At 35.5% G+C, this 21,708-nt stretch overlaps 1 non-coding gene across 1 annotated transcript; it reads left to right on the top strand.

Annotated features, from left to right (window-relative positions):
• The first annotated feature begins 12,789 nt into the window (after positions 1 to 12,789).
• LOC128291976 (small nucleolar RNA R71) lies at positions 12,790 to 12,896 on the top strand. Its single transcript, XR_008281960.1, has one exon. It is a non-coding gene; the product is annotated as a small nucleolar RNA R71 (small nucleolar RNA).
• The last annotated feature ends 8,812 nt before the right edge of the window (positions 12,897 to 21,708 follow it).

Raw genomic sequence — 21,708 nt, 5'->3', positions numbered from 1 at the left:
AAAATCCCGCTCACCCCCAACAATTATTTTTTGGTTCCCCACTCGTTAACCAAATCCCCCAAATAAAATTTATGTACTTATTTCTTTTCCCCGTTTACTCTCAAAATTTGCCCCCAAATTCTTTTTCCTTTTCATTTCACTGCACTGAATTCACCCACCATAGCTACTCCTTTTCTCTCGATCTGTTAGGGATTTAGAGAAACAAATGGAAGTTGAAGAGAAGGAGAATGAGGAAGAAGAAGAAGAGGAAGAGAAGAGGGGGGAGGAGGAAGAAGAAGAGAGTGAAGATGAAGGGACTAAAAAGGTCAAAGGTAGTAGTAGAAAGGGGAGTTCTAGGAAATCTGGTTGAGATTTGGCTGAGAAGAAAGAGCCAGTGACGCCTAGTAGTGATAGACCTACAAGGGAGAGGAAAGTCGTAGAAAGGTATTCAGCTCCTTCTGTTGCAAGGTCTTCCTCATTTAAAACTGTCAATTGAAAAGGTATGCTTTCTTTTCTGGGGTTAAGGCATGGGTTCATCGACTGCACCACTTCTGTCCAACAATGGTACTGCCATTGATCAAGGAATTGCTTACATTCTCCTTTTACTTGCTCTGGAGATTACCTATCTCATCCATTGATGATCTTTTTTTATATTTTATTTTTATTGGTATATGAGCTATAAATGATTTTTTTATGTATTTTCTCCATATATCTAATGAGAGAAATTGCAGCAATTTTGTATCTTTCTTCTCTCCTATCTCTGTGTTGTAAATCTATGCAGAAATAAATCCAGTTGAGAATTTGAGATCACATAATCATTTTACTATATATTTTTTTGCTCCTTGTGGAATTTGGAATATATTTAGATTCATATGACCAAATCGATAGATCAAAATGTTTGTATATTAGCAGATGATTCTTGCCTTCTTATCCCTCTTTTTTGTTTTTAAATGAGTAAAGAGTGCATTTTATTTCCCTCTTTATTCTTGCATCTGCCATAGAGAGACCACCTTGTCGAGGAGCTGATTGGCTGTTAATGTATAATTAAATTTATAAGATGTAATATTTAGCCAATTGCTTAGTCTTGTAACTTGGGCCATTTTTGACTTCATGTACATATTTTTGTTAGATTCTTTTTTCCTTACTTTTGTTTTTTATCTTGCGTGTTTTTATTGTGGTTGTGCTTGCCATCTTTCCACTTGTGCCTAAAAGTCCTTCAAATAGGGCTTATCACTTTCATTTATGGGCACCGCTTGTTCTTCTCAGATACTATTTGTATGCACTATATGGGGTAAACATATTTCTCTCGACTTGTCATACATTTGGTAAATATATGATAGTTTTATGGATAAGGAAAGTGCCTGTTTGGGTGGCTGGGTTACATTGTTTCTTTACCTTCTTTTTTTTGGGGGGGGTTGTCTGTTTTAGTTTCTTTTTTTTTTGAGAGAGTCCAGGCCTTGTTTTAATTTTAATAATAATCCAGCCATTCTTTTTTTCAAAAAAAAATACATATATATGATAGTTTTTTCTGTTGAACCTATTCTATATGTTTTGCAGAGGCCAAAAGCATGGACTTTACAAGCTGTTCAAGTGTATTTTCAATCAGTAATTGCAACCAAAGATTTTAACTACTTTATCTACTGCCTTACATTTGTCACTTCACATCTTTGCCTTAAATGTAAGCATTCTTCTGCTCATAAACACTTTTTACATTTTTGCTCCTATATTCTCTTTATTATTATGTAGTATGATGAATTGATATGGACCTTCACTGCAGTTGCTTTGATTCCCATTTTATGCCGATCACTCGAACGCATTGCAAAGTTCTTAAGGCATAATTTTAGTCGTTCTACCTTGTACAGGTAGACCTTTATTCAGATAAACTATCTTCTGTATTATAGTGTTCTAGTTTAGTTTTTTTTTAATTAATCTTGTGATCAGACATTAATGTTTACTACAAGAAATTCAGTTAAATTTGCTGGGTGATACTTCTTACTTTTCATGTATTTACCTTTTTGTTTATTAGTGATTCTTTGGATGGCAATGGCATGATAGGTGAGTTCAGTACCTAGTTTGGTTATTACCTAAAAACTAGTATTGGAGAACATGACTTATCAGTTAGATACTTGTTGATCCTTTGGTCTTTGTTTATATATTAATGAATGTGTTCTGCTTGTGCTGTATGATTTTTATGCATCTTATTATTCAGGAATTAATTCTTTTGACCTGTAAAAAGAAAAAGAGTTGAAATACGAGTTATTAGTTCTCTCTTTTTCCATTTTTAGTTTTAAATGATTTTGAATATAAAGTTTCTTGAACTTGTTTATATTATTTTCTTTGCATATAAAGATTGGTATTTGATGTTTCTTCTTGGATTGATCTTCAGATATGTCCTTTCCCTTCCTAGTGCTTCTGTCCCCATTTTTCTCTCTTGCATTGTTCGTATCAATTATATGTTCAACTTCATATAGATCATGGAGCTGTTACTTCATTGATGCAAACAATGCTTTTAGTAATTTTATGGGGAAAAATATTAAATACGAAATAGTTTTGTATAGAAAAATCTTTCTCAACATCGAATGCATTTCAAACGGTCTAAACCCTTTGTGCTTTGCTTTTATCCATTTTATTACATGAATTAAAATTCTTAGCTTTTTATTATGGGTATCTAATAGGCAAAATGATTTGCATGCAGATATTTACAGCTGCCAGACAGTATGTCATCCACTTTGGAAAGGCTGATCCCGTCTTAAAGACTGGTCCCGCTAGCATGGTAATTTCTGCATTAGAGATTGGAAGTTTCTAAGTCTTCTTTTGTTCACAAATTTATTGGTTTTGTTGTCGATCCAAGAGTTGGATGTAAGCCGTTCACTGACTCTATCAGAGCGAGCAATTGCTGTTGCTCTTGCTATTTCATTGGATAATTATTACTTTTCTAGGCATGGTGGCTAGTAAGAATCATTGTCAATAAATTGATCTTAGTATAACATTTTTTCCCTAGGCCATCACATGATTCGGGCACTTTTTGCTTCTATCTACTTGTTTTTTTCAAATGAAATCTAAGTTTTGCATGATATGTCTAGGCTGACGTGTTGTGTGAGAGTCGTTCTCTGACATAATTAAACTAAGACCTTTTTTCTTGGGTTCAAGAGAGAGCGTTAAGTTCAAACATAAGATCTCTAACCAAATATCCCACCTTAAGTATTGGAATTATGCCCCAAGACATTCTAACTCTAGGCTTGAGATGCAACTCTCGCGTTAACATAGGAATGCGTCTAAATGCACTACATATTAAGAAATTTATGTTGCATTTCCAATAGCTGACTACATTCAGTGAAACGCTCCACTTGGATTATATTTTAGCTGTGTGGATGAGGATAAAGCAATAGAAAGTTAAAGATTTTGAGTACTAATTATGGCTATATTATGCATCATGTGTACCAGGGGAATCCCTTTTGTTGCAATGGGGGAGTAGATTGATTCCTTTGTTTCTCTTTTTTCAAAGAGACCAACAGTTTGGTGTTGCAACGATCAGGCGTTTTCTGTTCCATGGAAATAATGTATATATGCTACTGTTGCTACTATCATATACATATCAAAAACTACACCCAGTTTTGTAATAGTCTACTTGCATATTTGCATATATTTAATAATAATCTCATGTCAACTAATTATTCTATTTTTTATTTAATTGTTTTGTTTTCTACATTTTATTTTTATTTGAGTTGAAAGAAGAAAAATACGAATTGCACTTTTGACTTCGAAAAGAGAATATTCATTAGCAGCTTAATCAATTTAAATAATCAATGTTGATATTTCACATGGGAATGGATATTTAAATCTTATATTTTACATGGTTATGATTTAAGTCCTTATTTCATTTAAGTAACTTCATTATAATATCTTATTTTATTGATATTTTATATTTAATCTAATTTTTATTATTTATTTTAGTTTTAATTCTAAATTTTTATTTTTATTTTAATATTTAAGATAACTTGAGTTTTAACTTTTGGATTATAATTGTGTTATTAATTTATTATTTTAGATTTTAAATTTAAATTCATTAATTTTTATATTTAGTTTTTAAGATAAAATTTTAAAATTTTAACTTAATTAATATTTTTATCCTTAAAAGTATATATTTTAAAGTTCAAATTTCAAAAATAAAACATAATATAATATTTATCATAGAAATAAATATTATTTAATTAAAAATATTTTTAAAAGGGATGATCTTTAGCGGCATTTGTGGGAAAAGCGCCGCTAAATGCCTTGACCTTTAGCGGCGTTTGTGGGAATAGCGCCGCTAAAGGCCATGACCTTTAACGGCGTTTTTTTACATAAACGCCACAAAATGTTAGCGGCGCCGTTTTTAGCGGCGTTTTTTGCGGCGATTGTAAAAGCGCCGTAAATAGTTTTAGCGGCGCTTATAGGCCAAAAAAAACGCTGCTAAAAACCTGTTTTGCTGTAGTGCAAGTGACATGTCACTAGGAACTATGTGATTATAAGCTCATGAAATTATATGTATATGTGATTGTGAGAATCCGGGTGCTAGTCTTGTACGTTCTACCGGTGGCTGGGTAGCTTGGCATGTGTTATGGGTACCTGTTAGCTTGTGTGAGCAACCCGAGTAGTTACATCCTGGCTGTCAGCTTGTGTGAGCAAGCCCGTGATTAGCTCGACAGCGAGCAATGTATGATTGTGATATGATGTAGCATATTGCTATGATTGAAGCACTATGTGCAAGTCTTCCGTGTATCCAATAGTATTCCGAGTGTCCAACGAGTAAACATGTGAGTTATTTGACAAGTAAAACAATGATGAGAAAATATGACAATATGTTACGAGTTGGTACAGGTATGTACGAAAAACTCATATGAATGAGCTCAGTATGTGATGAACTTTTGGTAAGAATGAAAATGTATAAGTTATATCTTCAAATTTAAGCTATGCCTATGAATTTAGGATAACACATAAGTAAATTATGATAAGTCAATTGTATTTATATATATATATGATTATGTTGCTATTTATTTGCATGTGAACTTACTAAGCTTTATGCTTACTCCCCTCTCTCTTTCATTTTCTTATAGTATCGCCAAGCTAACTTAGTGATCAAAAGACGTCCAAAGCTCGATTACACTATCAACTGGACATTGGGTATAGTTAGTCTCAACATTTTGAGTATGGCATGTATAGGGACTTGGTATTTTTGTTATATGTCATATTGGTCTAGCCAAATGTGTTGGCTTATGGTAATATTTGATTCATTTTGTATATGGCCACGTGATATGGTTCATATTGATTATTTGGGCTGTAACCCTAATCAGTTATGCATGCATGCAATGTATTATGCTTGACGTGATTGCTTGTGGACGAGATGTGTGATTGATGCATGATATTCGTAACAGGTTTTAAAGATTTATAAATGAATCGTTCTTGAGACTAACTTATTATCACGATTAAGGTAAGTGTACCTATCGAGCAGTAGTATAGCTCAGCAAGATCGGATTGTCGAACCCAAAGGAACTACGAGTACTAATATTTACTTCATTTTTTATTATCTAGCCTAAAAATTAAGAGGTTTGGTTATCTAAACTAATTAATAACTAAGAATGCACAGAAAGAAAACTCGGGAAAATTCTTTTGGGAAAATTGGTTTGATTGAGACAATACCTAAGGAAAAATCCACCTAGACTTCCCTTGTTATTTGACTCTGAATCAGACAATTTATTTATTTGACTTGATCCGTAGAAATCCCTAAGTTATATTATTATCTCTCTCGAGACTAATAACATATAACCCTAGATTGAATAATTGAAATCTCTTTCTAATTAGCACCCTAGAATCGCATTAACTCGATCTATGGATTCCCTTATTAGGTTTCACCCTAATCCGGTAAAATCTTGTCACCCTATCTCTAGGCGCACAATCAACTCAGCTTAATTATGACAATTTTACTCTTAGACAGGGTCTATTCCTCCTCTGAATAAGAGCGTTAACTTGAATCAATATCCTGGAATATTAAAACAAGAATTAAGAACACATAATTAAGAACAAGTCAAATATTTATCATACAATTCAGATAATAATAACAAGATCTATCTTAGGTTTCATTCCCCTTAGGTATTTAGGGGGCTTAGTTCATATTTATGAAAGAAAACATCTCAAAAGCATAAAGATAACAAAACATAAGAAAACCCAAAACTCCTGAAGGAACTTGAAGGGAGATCTCCAGTCTTGATGATGAATTCGGCTCTTGAGATGGATTAATCGGCTTTCCTTGAGTAATTCCTTGCTTCCTACTCTGTGTCCCCCTCCTAAGTGCCTCATCAAGTGTTTAAATAGCCTTTTGAATGCTTAAAATCCCTAAAAATTGGCCTTTTCTAAATAGAACTAAACTTGGGCTCTGTAGGGACACGCCCCTGTACAATTACTCCATCCCGTGGTCAAGGCTATTAAATAGGCACGGGCGTGTGGTCTACCCGTGTAAGTCGTGCTTCGATCCTGCCAAATTGACACGGCTGTGTGACACGCTCGTGTGAGGAAGTCCAGGCCGTGTTGTTTTCCTATGTGGGTTCATTTTCTCCGTTTTCGGCCCGTTTCTCGCTCTTTTTACTCTCTTATGCTCATCTAAGTATAAAACATGAAATTAAAGGATTAGGAGCATCGATTTCACCAAATCTAGGGAGAAACCATCCGTAAATGCGCTAAGCATGGGATAAAAATATGTATAAATACGGTTTATCAAATACCCCCACACTTAAGCATTTTCTTGTCCTCAAGCAAAATCCTCAACTCACGATCAAAATAAGTTCTTCTCAATTTATAATCACTATCAATAATATCTCAAAATAATCCATAAGTATTTATACATTGAAAATTCAACAAAAAGTACATCAAAGTTTTAGACATTCTAAGTTGAGCATTTTATCATGAAAACATAGTGTCTCCCCTCATCTAAGTGATTACCTTGATCAAAATATCACAGAGTTTAACATCCTCACTAAAGATTTTCTCAAATCACTCAAGGTGTTTAAGGACATCAATTAAAGCACTCATTAGTTAATATGAGAAGTTATTACCATAGACTTGCTTGAAAATCAAATCTCCACCACTATATACTGAGATGATACCTCAATCAAAAAGGTCTTTAGAAGGTTGTAACGTGGCTTTAGTTAGGGGGTGTGGTCATAAGCTGAAAGAAAAGGTTAGAATCGAGATTGAATTGAAAAATTACCTAGCTAGAAAAATGACTAGTCATCAGTTGAATACAAGTGAGCTTTTTCTCAGAATATGGAATTAACACCCAAGCTAAAAAATGGCGAATTACTACTGATATGTATGTAAGTATTGTTGTTGTTGTTGTTGTTGTTGTTGTTTTAAGAACAAGTCAAATACATAAAAGAACAAAACATAGCTAAGCAATTAGTTTAGATCAAATCTCGACAAAAATAGGGATCAAATTAGGGGATTTCAACAATAATGGGTTATGGGTTAGTATTGAGGGTAAATCAATTAATGGTTTGTTAAGCTCAAAGAGGTTCACTAAGGGTTAATTATGAAGGTAGGCTTTTGTGGAGTGAGTGGGTTAAACCTAAGTGCCTTTATCATCTTGACATATCAAATCAAATGGTGTGGTCTTGACATGCATGATCAAGCAAGTTCTAGAATAACAATTCAATACTGACGCACTCAAAGCAACAATAAAAGTGAGCATGAAAGAAATAATAGATGCTCTAAAGGCTCAAAATCTCACAAAAATTATGGCTTTTTGATGTTTAAACCTATGAATTTCAACTTAAGATAATACCTAAACTTGGGAAAAACAACCTAAAAGTTTTTAATTCTTCAAAAATCAACTTATCATGCTTGATTCCCTAATATCTTAAAGTTTAAACACTCAATGCATAAATGCCTATGTTTTAATTCAAGACATATCAATAAAAATCATAAATTTATTAAAATTCATTCTAATAGTGATATGAGTGATTCATGTGAGAATAAGACACAATTCAGGGATTTCTAATGATAATCTAAAAGACCCCCCCACACTTAAGATGTATATTGCCCTCAATGTACAAAGATAGATATATAGAAAAAGATAGATTTATAATCATAAGATAGGGAGAGAAGTGAAACTTCCTGAATGATGAATGAATTCCTTGAACTGGAGTTTTGGAGAATAATTGGCGTGAGAGTAGAGGAGGATACTCCGATGGTGGTAGAGGTTCATTAGTCCATAAGTCCTGCGCCAAAAGAATATTATATCTGCTGGTAGCTATGGTCGTGGTCGAGCAGGACATGGCAGTCGTGGAGAACTTTTTCCTGTGGAGTTTTTAGTTCTTATTCGATGATGAGCTTTGGAGCTCTTTATAACTATGATAGAATCAAGAACCTTTTAAGAAATATAAGGAAGCATAATTACTCGTAATCAAATAGCCGAAATTTAAAATTGTAAAATAATAATTATAAAACCTAATAAAAATAAGCTTAAAGAAAAATAAAAAGTAGTCTTAAAATAGAATAAAAGTAAAAACATAAAATAATAAATAAAAGTTTTTAAACATCTTCATCGCTAGATGGTTCGCGAGGTGAGGGTGGCGATGAGATGTGGAAGTGCTGACAAATCTGCTGTAGAGTAGCATCAATGTTATCGAAGCGCTAAAAACACTGTTGCTCGAATCGAGTAAGGCGCTCAAAGATGTCAGCGTATGAAGTCACCGCATGAACTGGACGAGAGGGGGGTGTGGCTGAGTTGGTGGATCCTCGTGACGTAGAGGGACATCATCAGGAATGTCCTCTAGGTCCTCCTCCTCGGTGGACTGGGCGAGGCAGTATTGAGGAGGGTATGTGCCATGTCATTTCTCGATCATCCTCATACTTAGCATTCTCGAGATGCCCTATGGGGACATCTAGCCAATGAGAGTAAGGGAGGATAATTGGGCTGCTGTGTTGAGGAGCTCGAAGTACCAAGCCAATTGAGTCACATAGGGCCCGACAGAGATGACCCCTCTCCTATGCTGCTCTGTTTGGTGGCGAATGGCGAAGGCAATAAAGTAGGCGAGGTCGATGACGTGCCCGCTCGCCATACTCCATAAGAAAGAGGCGTCGTGGGTGGTGACGATGCCGGTGTTCTCTCGTCTCCCTGTCAGAGTGTGAGCCAAGATGGCGTGTAGATACCTCAAGGAAGGAGGGAGAGCCGATGCCTTGGAGCGTTTAGGATCGTAGGTGGCCGAGGCAGGGACGAGGACCCTCTAACATTTCAAGGGGGAGTAGTGGATGTGGCGGTGGAGGGTGTCGAGGTCCTTGTCATCCATAAACTCCTCCGTGTATAGCCCTAGTGCAATCCCGAACTCGAGTACGTTCAACTGGCGTACTAGACCACCGAGGCGAAACTGGATCGTCGAAGTTGGTCATGACAGTCTAAAGATGAAACGTCGAGTTGAGTTCCAATGTAAACTCAAGATACGTCAGCTCGACGATCTTAAAGAAGAGCCCCCACGGGTCAGTCGATAGGAGGGTTCAGACCACGTCAGCTAATTGAATCTGCTCGAGTGTGGCCAAGTTAATGCAATGGCCCACACCTAGGGGTCGGGCCCGTAATATCTGATATAATTCCTCCTAGGGTCCCAAGGGAACCTGAAGGAATGGGTGCTTAATCTCCGTGGTAGGACCTGAAGATGACGCTGCTCCTTTTCTCTTCTTCGAGGCGAGAACAGCAGTCTTCTTACCACTTGAGGACGATATTGTACCTGCATTGAAAAATCGAAGTTCAATCAATATGCCCTAAGAATAGTATGGAAAATCAAGGCTAAATAAGAATATTTTATGAGATTTACGTACGAGATGATAAAAATTAAAACCACTAAATATATCAAGTTAGAGGATTATGGAAATAATGAATAAATGCATGTGAGTAGGCATAAATTTCATGGAAACAAAGAAAAATAGAAGCGTATAGCATAATGGAGTAACTAAAATGACAAAAATTTTTATTAAACAAGCATTAGTATTTTACTATCTAACTATGAATATTCAAAAATAGTTCAATATAGCAAAGGAATCATGAAATAAGCAACATATTTAGAGAAAATAGAGAGAAAAGAGTAAACAAACGCAAAAAGAAGGAACTTGCGGCGTCGGAATCGGTGTTGTAGGCGGTGCATGGACGTGGGGGTAGGGCGTGTGGAGTTGCAGCGGCTAGGGTTAGGGATTTTTAGGGAGGGAGATGATGAATAGTGAGGGGTTTATATAGATTTTGGGGCACATGGCCGTGGGACATGCCTGTGTGTCCTAATTTTTTGCCCGTGTGTTTCGCGGATTTTAAATTTGGGCGTGTGGGTGCGCACGGTCGTGTCTTGCTTCGTTCGCTTCTCCCACGCCCGTGTACATAGGTCCACGCCCATGTTCGTTTTGACAGTGTCGACCACGGGTAGAGGGCACGGGCGTGTCGCACGCCCGTGTTACATTCTCAGTTTCAACCACGGTTTCAAGGCACGGGTGTGTCTCATGCCCGTGTTGTTTTGATAGTTTCGCCCACGGCCATGTCGCACGGTCGTGGCAACTTATCGCATCCCATGTTTGGGAAAAATCTTGCCCTGTTTTCACACGACCGTATCGCATGGCCGTGTCTCCACTTATGGTGGGGGCACGGCCTAAGGTACACCCATGTGTCTGGCCGTGTGGATGGGAAAACCCTGTGTTTCAAGACTTAGTTAATAGGTTAGATGTGAAAAACTAGAATTTAAATAAGTCATTATTGTTAATGCTCGGGTTGCCTCCCGAGAAGCGCTTATTTATAGTCTTAAGCTGGACTTACCTCTCTTCTGCGTGGTCAAGGCGGTGCGAGGAGTTTACACTCCTCATCCCTGCTATCAACTTTATCAACATAAGGTTTAAGACGAGTATTGTTTACCTTAAAATTACCAAATTTGGGATGAATTACCTCGACTGTACCATATGGGAAAATACTGAATACCGTAAGAGGAATTTCTTCATTAGGTTCAAAAGTGGTAATGCGAGGATCTGCTGCATCTAGTAGTACCTTGTCTCCAACCTTAAGTTGATTTGGTGAGATATTGAGCTCGTCCCAGCTTGGTTTCGGTTTATCGAGTGTTCTCAGTTTTTGTGTCCGCCATTCACCTAACTCCTCAATTTGTAGCCTTCGTTCTTCATAGGTAGATCCTTTGTTGTTGTTTGAACACGGCTCATATGCGTTCTTTGTAATTGTTTTCTGCACAGAGGGTTTCACCACATAATCAGTACTAATAGAATGATTTATACAACTACCTTCAATTTTTGATGTGTTACTCGAACTACGAGCTTGAAGGGTGATTGTTTCATCTCCCACACGAAGTGTGAGTTCACCTGTGCCAACATCAATAATGGTTCTAGCAGTCGCTAAAAAGGATTGTCCTAAAATTAAAGGTGTGTTACTATCCTCTTCCATGTCTAGAACAACAAAGCCTACTGGGTATATAAATTTATCGATCTTAACAAGAACATCTTCAATGATACCCCTAGGAAATCTAATGGTTTTATCAACCAATTGAATGCTCATCCTAGTTTGTTTAAGTTTCCCAAGACCTAGTTGTTTAAACATTTTATAAGGCATAACATTAATGCTTGCCCCTAAGTCAGCCAATGCATGATGAACATCTAAACTACCAATTAAACAAGGAATCGTAAAACTCCCTAGATCCTTCAATTTGTTGGGTAGCTTATTCTGTAATATGGCTAAGCAAAATGCATTCAACTCCACATGCGACGCCTCATCTAACTTTCGTTTATTTGTTAAAAACTCCTTTAAAAACTTGAATGCATTTGGCATCTGTGAAAGGGCTTCAATAAATGGTAAGTTAATATGTAGTTTCTTTAAAAGTTTAAGGAATTTACCAAATTGTTCATCTGATCAGTCTTTCATTGTCGCATTAGGGTATGGTACACGAGGTTCATATTCTGTACTCATCGGCTTTGGGTCATTGTGGCCTACCTCATTCTTACCTTTGCTTACCACCATTTCTGGCCTTGGTTTTGCAACTAACCCTTCCTCATCTTGAATTGCAATCACATTTGAGTTGCTCCCTTGGGTTAGATTCAGTGTTGCTTAGCAGGCTACCTTGTGGGCGTTCAGAAATCAACTTGGCGAGCTATCCAATCTGAGTTTCGAGCCCTTGGATTAATGCTTGTTAATTTTTGAGTGTTGTCTCAGTATTCTGAAAACGAGTTTCTGACACTGAGATGAATTTTGTTAGCATCTCCTCAAGGTTCAGCTTTTTCTCTTGTTGGTAGGGTGGTTGTTGGAAACCCGAAGGATGTTGTGGCCTTTGATTTCCTTGACCGCCCCACGAGAAATTGGGATGGTTCCTCCAACCTGCATTATAAGTGTTACCATACGGGTTATTTTGAGGTCTAGAGTTATTGTTACCCATATATTGGACTTGTTCCTCCTTGATGCTAGGGTTGAAGGGTTGATATTCGGTGCATGCTTCTCCTCCATTCGAATCGCACCTCATCACTGGATGTACCTAGATAAAACGACACAAACCGTCAATCTTTTTATTTAAAAGTTCTACTTGGTTAGATAGCATAGTAACCACGTCGAGGTTGAAAACACCGGCTGCTTTCGTCGGCTTTGTTCCCATAACTTGCCACTGATAGTTATTCAGTGACATCTCCTCAATAAATTCGTAAGTAGCCTCAAGTGTCTTATTATTGATAGTTCATCTAGCGGCTGCATCAATCATCTGCCGAGTCGAAGGATTCAGGCCATTATGAAATGTTTGAACCTGTAGCCAAAGCGGTAACCCATGGTGAGGGTACCTTCTCAAAAGGTCCTTGTATCTCTCCCATGCATCGTAGAGTGTTTCTAAATCCATCTGCACAAAAGAAAAGATATTATTACGTAATTTGTGTGACAGCCCAAAATTGACCCTAGTCGGAATGTGGTCTCGGGACCATAAAACCGAGGCATAAAAATAATTAAAAATTTATTTTGATGCCTATAATATGTGTGTGCTCATGTATGACATTTTATGTGTAACACCCCATACCCGATACCGTTTCCGGAGTCGAACACGAGGTGTTAACGGACTTAATTCATTAATTAAACAGCTCATACAATTCATTTTAAAATTTCCAGACAAGCTGGCTAACTGCATCACAGTCGCTTTAAAAATCATATCTCGAGTTACGAAACTCAAAATCCAATTCCGTAAATTTTTCCTAAAACTAGACTCATATATATATCTAATAATTTTTTCTAGAATTTTGGTTGGGCCAATTAGTACAGTTTATTAGTTAAAGTCTCCCTGTTTCAGGGTTCAACTACTCTGACCTCAGTGTATTACGAATCAGATATCTCCTGTACAGAGCTTCAATGACTATGCCGTTTGTCTCTAATAAAACTAGACTCAATAAGGAATCTGTACATATAAAGCATGACTTCTAATTATCTTTGTAAAATTTATGGTGAATTTCCAAAGTCAGAACATGGGATCCACAAAATCGCTCTGGCCCTGTTTCACAAAAATTTAAACATCTCATAAAATATAGCTCATATACCTGTTTCACTTATTCCATATGAAAATAGACTCATCAAGCTTCGATTCCATAACTTATTCATTATTTAATTCCATTTCTACTATTTTTAGTGATTTTTCAAACTCACGTCACTGCTGCTGTCTGAATCTATTTTATGGTAAATTTTACCTATTTCATGGTTTCCATGGATTAGCTAGCAATTTGACATACATAATACCAAATATGATCATGATTAGCCATTCCAATGGCTAATCATTACCAAGCATTTCTATTTCCATACCACTCAATAACCATATCATAAGACCATATATACAAAATGATTATAATGCTATACATGCCATACTCAAAATATACAAGCCATTACGCCAAGATGGTATACTGGATAGTGTGAGCGTGCCTCCGACCGCTTCCGATTTCCGAGCTGGCTTGTCAACACTACAAGGAATGAAAAGGAGGAGTAAGCATAAATGCTTAGTAAGCTCACATGCAAATAGCAAGTAACATAACCATATAAGCAAACATAAAACATCATTTGCATAATCATCACCAAGACATTCATATCACCTTTTCATTTATCATCTTACCATATTGTTGTTATATCGAGTTTTCAACCCGAGGGTTAAGTACATACCTGTTCAAAGTATCCATTTCACAACACTTACCAATCGTCCCTTTCATCTTGAGTATTCCTCCATTTGAGTAGAACTTTACCCGTTGAACACATCGAATATAATTCGGATACATGGATAACTTGCACATAAGTGCCACATATGTAGCCAAGCTACCATGTAACCCGCCCATAAGTGAACTCGGACTCAACTCAACGAGTTCGGATGCCTAGTTACATCTCACGAACTCGGACTCAACTCAACGAGTTCGGACGCTCGCATCCATAAGTGAACTCGGACTCAACTCAACGAGTTCGGATGCCCAAATATCCCAAAGACATGTCACTTGTATCCTAATCCATTCCCGAGGTTCAACGGACCTTTTTCCCAATCATGTGTCTCAACCATCTTCTACGGAATGCCGATACTGATACTCTGTAGTATTTCACATTTTCCAAGTATATCACATAATTTGACATATTATCAAACAATTATCACAAGTATAATATTTCATAATAATTATCATATCATTTAAAAACATTAAAACATTTAAAATAATAACTATGTTACCAACATTTACATATGAACTTACCTCGTATGCGAAAATGGCTATTTTACCATTTCGTCCACCACTTGGTATTTTCCCCATTTTAGCCCGAATTTCAGTTTTCCTTGCTCTATCATTTAAAATATAGTCTAATTAGGACTCACATTATTCAAATTGACCCAAAATCATATTTTGGAAAAATTACAATTTTGCCCCTAAACTTTTGCATATTTACACTTTTGCCCCAAAGCTCGTAAATTAAAATTCAGCCTATTTTCTTATGTTTTATGACATGCTGATCATTTTTCCCTTCTATGGCAACATCAAATTCTCACTCTAACATGTACTTATGACTATTAGGTATTTTTACCGATTAAGCTTTTTTGCTCGTTTTCACTTAAAACCGAGTAGCACAAGTTGTCTAACATAATTTAAAACCTCATATTCTATTATAAAACACCAAAATACACAAATTTCACCTATGGGTATTTTTCCAAATATAAACCCTAGGTTAAATTATTGCTAGCATAAGCTAAATCGAGCTACCGGGACTCCAAAAACGTAAAAATCATTAAAAACGAGGCTAGAACGGACTTACAATCGAGCTTGGAAGCTTGAAAAACCCTAGCCATGGTTTCTCCTTGCTATATTCGGCCATGGGGTTGAAGATGAGCAAAATTGGCTTTTAATTTTGTATTTTAATTCATTTTACCCTAAATGACCAAAATGCCCTTACTACTAAACTTTCCAAAATTCCATCCATGTCCAATTTTTGTCCACAGACTTAGAAATTGGTAAAATTACTCTTTAAGGACCTCTAATTAATAATCTAATTCAATTTTATGCAAAATACTTCTAGAACACAAGTTTTGCAATTTATTCAATTTAGTCCCAAATTTCAAATTAAGCACTTTATGCATAAAATTTCTTCACGAAATTTTCACACAATCATGCAATCATATCATAGACCTTAAAATAATCATAAAATAATTATTTCTATATCGGATTTTGTGGTCACGAAACCACTATTCGACTAGGCCCAAAATCGATATTACAACTCTCCCCCTTCGTGGATTTTCGTCCCAAAATCTTACCGAAAAAGTGGTCTTCACTTTTAATCTCATATTTGGTGTCAAGAACTTGCACTTAGACTGTACCTCCAATACATCTCTTCAATTTCTCATATGATCTAAAAGCTTACGCCTCAACTCTCAACTGTTCTTAAATTTTCAACCCTTCTCAATTTCCCATGATATCATGACATAAAACCCGGATCTCAACTTGATTTAATGGAGACCGAATTCCAAGAAATCCAACAATCAAAGAGACACGAAATTCCATGAATCGATGAGTAGGAATTCATTCAATACGATGTGATTTATAGATCTCGCCAAACATTTAACAATAAGATACATCACATTTTCCTCTTTCGCCATAGAAATAATTCGATATGGCCTCAAGAATAATCCTTCTCATTTCCATCCCAATATCAACATTGACAAGGATAATTTTGATAGATCCCAATGCTCGGCTTTAACCCCTTTAACAACTCCGATTTTATGTAACATCGGATGCTCTAAACTATCACATTACCTCACTGTCTTGAAACACATCACAATTCATACAACAATACATTCTTGAAAGTCGAAGTCATTGCTCAATGTAAACTAGTCTAGTTCGACGCCTTGCTTACCAATATTCTCATCTATCCGAACTCTATCAACATGTAATAAACTTTTTAGCTTTCACAAGATGGAAACCTTATCATTCGTAGTGACTTAAACTAATATCCAACTCTTTTCTAATAAATATACACTTCTCGTTCAAACTATTTACTCTTTTATCCGTACAAAATGAAATTCTATTATCAGACTTGGGAAAAATAATCCTGACATAATTGTCACATGAAATCTTTCAAATAAATAATTTACCATACCGACTAAAACTCGCGCTTTTATCACCTATGCCTTTACTGATGTCAAATCCTTACACAGAAATTAGAAAAATCCCAATACTAAAATCACCACATTACCAAGATCAAATTAGAAGTATAGTCATATTTGACATGATTATCACGAAATGAAGAACGTGCTTGAACATGAGTCATAATTGACAAATTATGGAACAAAGATAACAAGAAAACCGAATAAAGAAATCCAAGATAGAGAAACCCGAATAAAGAAATCCGAATAAAGAGATCCGGGATAAAGAAACCCAAGATACGATACTATGCCGAGAATCGAAAACCAAATTCATAGAGAAAATACGAATACCACGATAATTCTTCAAAGAAAGAAAGTCCAAAAGAAAACATTATTTAATCCCATCAAATCAAATATAACAAGATCAATATATCTTCCCATACATATATATCGATGAAGCATCAAGTAGAAGAAACAGAATCATAATATCATATGAATTCTCTCATCAATTCTTATCGATTTAAATGAAATAGAATACCCAATGAAATAGAGCAATATAAATTATAAACCAATCGACTACCAATGCTTTCATCCAACACCTAATTAGAAGACATTCCCATATAACAAGAATTTCTTCAAGATCAATAGCCATAGAAATATTTACGAGAACGGGTGAACACATAGAACATCTCAAAAGAGATCGCTAAATCATCCGGTCATAATCGTCACACTCGGATAATTCACATTTGAAATATCATTTCCCAACTAGTTCTGCGTCACAAATTTCATATTAAATCATTCACTAAAGAATGTCATTCTGAATAAATTTTGATTTACCAAAGAGAATTCCTTCTCTAACGGACAAAGCATAATTCCAATAATCTTTATATCAATCGATACTTTCGCTCGACTTTACTTATCACTCATTTTCAATCTCGGATCATACTTATAATTATTCTATCATTGAACTCTTTGGGTTTTCAACAGAAACTTATTCAATACAAATCTCATGAAATTCCATTATAAGTACCACTTTGGTAAGGGGAGGGTTGTAGGACCTCGACTCGACTTTCTTATACATACACATATGACACAACTTCCATCATCATAGTAACATCATCAAAATCATGTCATTCATTCATGTTGGCTTACACCAATTTTCCTATTGTCCCATTTAGACAATATACTTATGCATACATTCTATGTTTTCTAGACGACTTTACTTATCCATTCATTTAATTAAATTAATTCATGCTCATGACATTATATAAGGCCAAACAAACATAGATATTTGCATCACAATCACAACTTTCATTTCGTGCATCATCATGTACATATCATTACAATCATACAATTCAGGTCCAACAATTTAACATAGATAAGTTCATTTCATTATAATCCTTTATCTCATAAAAAATTGTATATCATTAACATTCATCAACATTCAACGTCCAATCAAGACAAGGACATTTTGATTCGTATTATGATATTATGACCTTTATTCATACCTCTACTACTTTCTATTTATTCCGTTCATCTTATCAAGTAAGCCACATACACTACATCGTATGAGCATTAAGCAAATATGGATATTTATCACAACATGAACTTTCATCTCACATATTATCACATATGTATCATAAACTTTTATTCATACTTTTCTGAACCGAGACTTATCATAATCATAATTTTACTCAAATACCTTTACTTAACATTGAACATGGTTGGCGCAGCTTCGTTGGAGAGTACCACATCTAAATAAGACGGTACTTATACGCGTCGGAAGACATCACACTATCACGATCGCTGGCATGTATAGCTAAACTTTTACACATGCTAGGTTAGTCCGAGAACCGACTAAACCTGCTCGATACCACTAAATGTAACACCCCATACTCGATACTGTTTCGAGTCGAACACGAGGTGTTAACGGACTTAATTCATTAATTAAACAAATTTCATACAATTCATTTTAAAATTTCCAGACAAGCTGGCTAACTGCATCACAGTCGCTTTAAAAATCATATCTCGAGTTACGAAACTCAAAATCCAATTCCGTAAATTTTTCCTAAAACTAGACTCATATATATATCTAATAATTTTTTTCTAGAATTTTTGGTTTGGCCAATTAGTACAGTTTATTAGTTAAAGTCTCCCCTGTTTCAGGGTTCAACTACTCTGACCTTAGTGTATTACGAATCAGATATCTCCCTGTACAGAGCTTCAATGACTATGCCGTTTGTCTCTAATAAAACTAGACTCAATAAGGAATCTGTACATATAAAGCATGACTTCTAATTATCTTTGTAAAATTTATGGTGAATTTCCAAAGTCAGAACATGGGATCCACAAAATCGCTCTGGCCCTGTTTCACAAAAATTTAAACATCTCATAAAATATAGCTCATATACCTGTTTCACTTATTCCATATGAAAATAGACTCATCAAGCTTCGATTCCATAACTTATTCATTATTTAATTCCATTTCTACTATTTTTAGTGATTTTTCAAACTCACGTCACTGCTGCTGTCTGAATCTATTTTATGGTAAATTTTACCTATTTCATGGTTTCCATGGATTAGCTAGCAATTTGACATACATAATACCAAATATGATCATGATTAGCCATTCCAATGGCTAATCATTACCAAGCATTTCTATTTCCATACCACTCAATAACCATATCATAAGACCATATATACAAAATGATTATAATGCTATACATGCCATACTCAAAATATACAAGCCATTACGCCAAGATGGTATACGGATAGTGTGAGCGTGCCTCCGACCGTTTCCGATTTCGAGCTGGCTTGTCAACACTACAAGGAATGAAAAGGAGGAGTAAGCATAAATGCTTAGTAAGCTCACATGCAAATAGCAAGTAACATAACCATATAAGCAAACATAAAACATCATTTGCATAATCATCACCAAGACATTCATATCACCTTTTCATTTATCATCTTACCATATTGTTGTTATATCGAGTTTTCAACCCGAGGGTTAAGTACATACTGTTCAAAGTATCCATTTCACAACACTTACCAATACGTCCCTTTCATCTTGAGTATTCCTCCATTTGAGTAGAACTTTACCCGTTGAACACATCGGAATATAATTCGGATACATGGATAACTTGCACATAAGTGCCACATATGTAGCCAAGCTACCATGTAACCCGCCCATAAGTGAACTCGGACTCAACTCAACGAGTTCGGATGCCTAGTTACATCTCACGAACTCGGACTCAACTCAACGAGTTCGGACGCTCGCATCCATAAGTGAACTCGGACTCAACTCAACGAGTTCGGATGCCCAAATATCCCAGTGACATGTCACTTGTATCCTAATCCATTCCTGAGGTTCAACGGGACCTTTTTCCCAATCATGTGTCTCAACCATCTTCTACGGAATGCCGATACCGATACTCGGTAGTATTTCACATTTTCCAAGTATATCACATAATTTGACATATTATCAAACAATTATCACAAGTATAATATTTCATAATAGTTATCATATCATTTAAAAACATTAAAATATTTAAAATAATAACTATGTTACCAACATTTACATATGAACTTACCTCGTATGCTAAAATGGCTATTTTACCATTTCGTCCACCACTTGGTATTTTCCCCATTTTAGCCCGAATTTCAGTTTTCCTTGCTCTATCATTTAAAATATAGTCTAATTAGGACTCACATTATTCAAATTGACCCAAAATCATATTTTAGAAAAATTACAATTTTGCCCCTAAACTTTTGCATATTTACACTTTTGCCCCAAAGCTCGTAAATTAAAATTCAGCCTATTTTCTTATGTTTTATGACATGCTGATCATTTTTCCTTCTATGGCAACATCAAATTCTCACTCTAACATGTACTTATGACTATTAGGTATTTTTACTGATTAAGCCCTTTTGCTCGTTTTCACTTAAAACCGAGTAGCACAAGTTGTCTAACATAATTTAAAACCTCAAATTCTATCATAAAACACCAAAATACACAAATTTCACCTATGGGTATTTTTCCAAATATAAACCCTAGGTTAAATTATTGCTAGCATAAGCTAAATCGAGCTACCGGACTCCAAAACGTAAAAATCATTAAAAACGAGGCTAGAACGGACTTACAATCGAGCTTGGAAGCTTGAAAACCCTAGCCATGGTTTCTCCTTGCTATATTCGGCCATGGGGTTGAAGATGAGCAAAATTGGCTTTTAATTTTGTATTTTAATTCATTTTACCCTAAATGACCAAAATGCCCTTACTACTAAACTTTCCAAAATTCCATCCATGTCCAATTTTTGTCCACAGACTTAGAAATTGGTAAAATTACTCTTCAAGGACCTCTAATTAATAATCTAATTCAATTTTATGCAAAATACTTCTAGAACACAAGTTTTGCAATTTATTCAATTTAGTCCCAAATTTCAAATTAAGCACTTTATGCATAAAATTTCTTCACGAAATTTTCACACAATCATGCAATCATATCATAGACCTTAAAATAATCATAAAATAATTATTTCTATATCGGATTTTGTGGTCACGAAACCACTATTCCGACTAGGCCCAAAATCAGGATATTACATTATGATGATTGATTTAGTGTTATAAAGGTGAATTCCACTAGAAAGGACTTAGTAGTGAACTTTGAAAGTACGATAGGGAAATGTGTGATGACTAATTAAAGCATGCATGCAAAATAATGGACTTGCATGTCAAATTCCCCTTTTTACAAGTGATGGCCGGCCATGACAAAGAGATATGGGCTAAACATGTCATGAAACATGTTTTGTTGGGCATTAGGGAGAAATAATAAACAAATAAGCATGGGTAAGAAAAGAATGAAAAAAAAAATGTGTGTGAGAGAGTAGCATTCCCCCTTGCCGTGAGTTGAGAAAGAAGGAAGAAAAAAATTGTTGTGTTCATCCATTTTCACTTCTTGGCCGAAAATACTAAGGAAAAAGGGGGAGGATTTTTGCTTCATGCTTGGTTTGGAAGAGATCTAGAAGGAGATTTGGCTAAGTTTGCATCAAGATTAAGGTATGTATAAGGTTGTGTTAGGAGTTTCATGCATGTTTTGGTTGCTAAC

Source organism: Gossypium arboreum, chromosome 4 (assembly GCF_025698485.1).
Source record: "Gossypium arboreum isolate Shixiya-1 chromosome 4, ASM2569848v2, whole genome shotgun sequence".
NCBI classification, from domain to species: Eukaryota; Viridiplantae; Streptophyta; class Magnoliopsida; order Malvales; family Malvaceae; genus Gossypium; species Gossypium arboreum.
The sequence above is the reverse complement of the archived record's forward strand: the minus strand, read 5'-3'. Positions and strand labels throughout refer to the sequence as shown.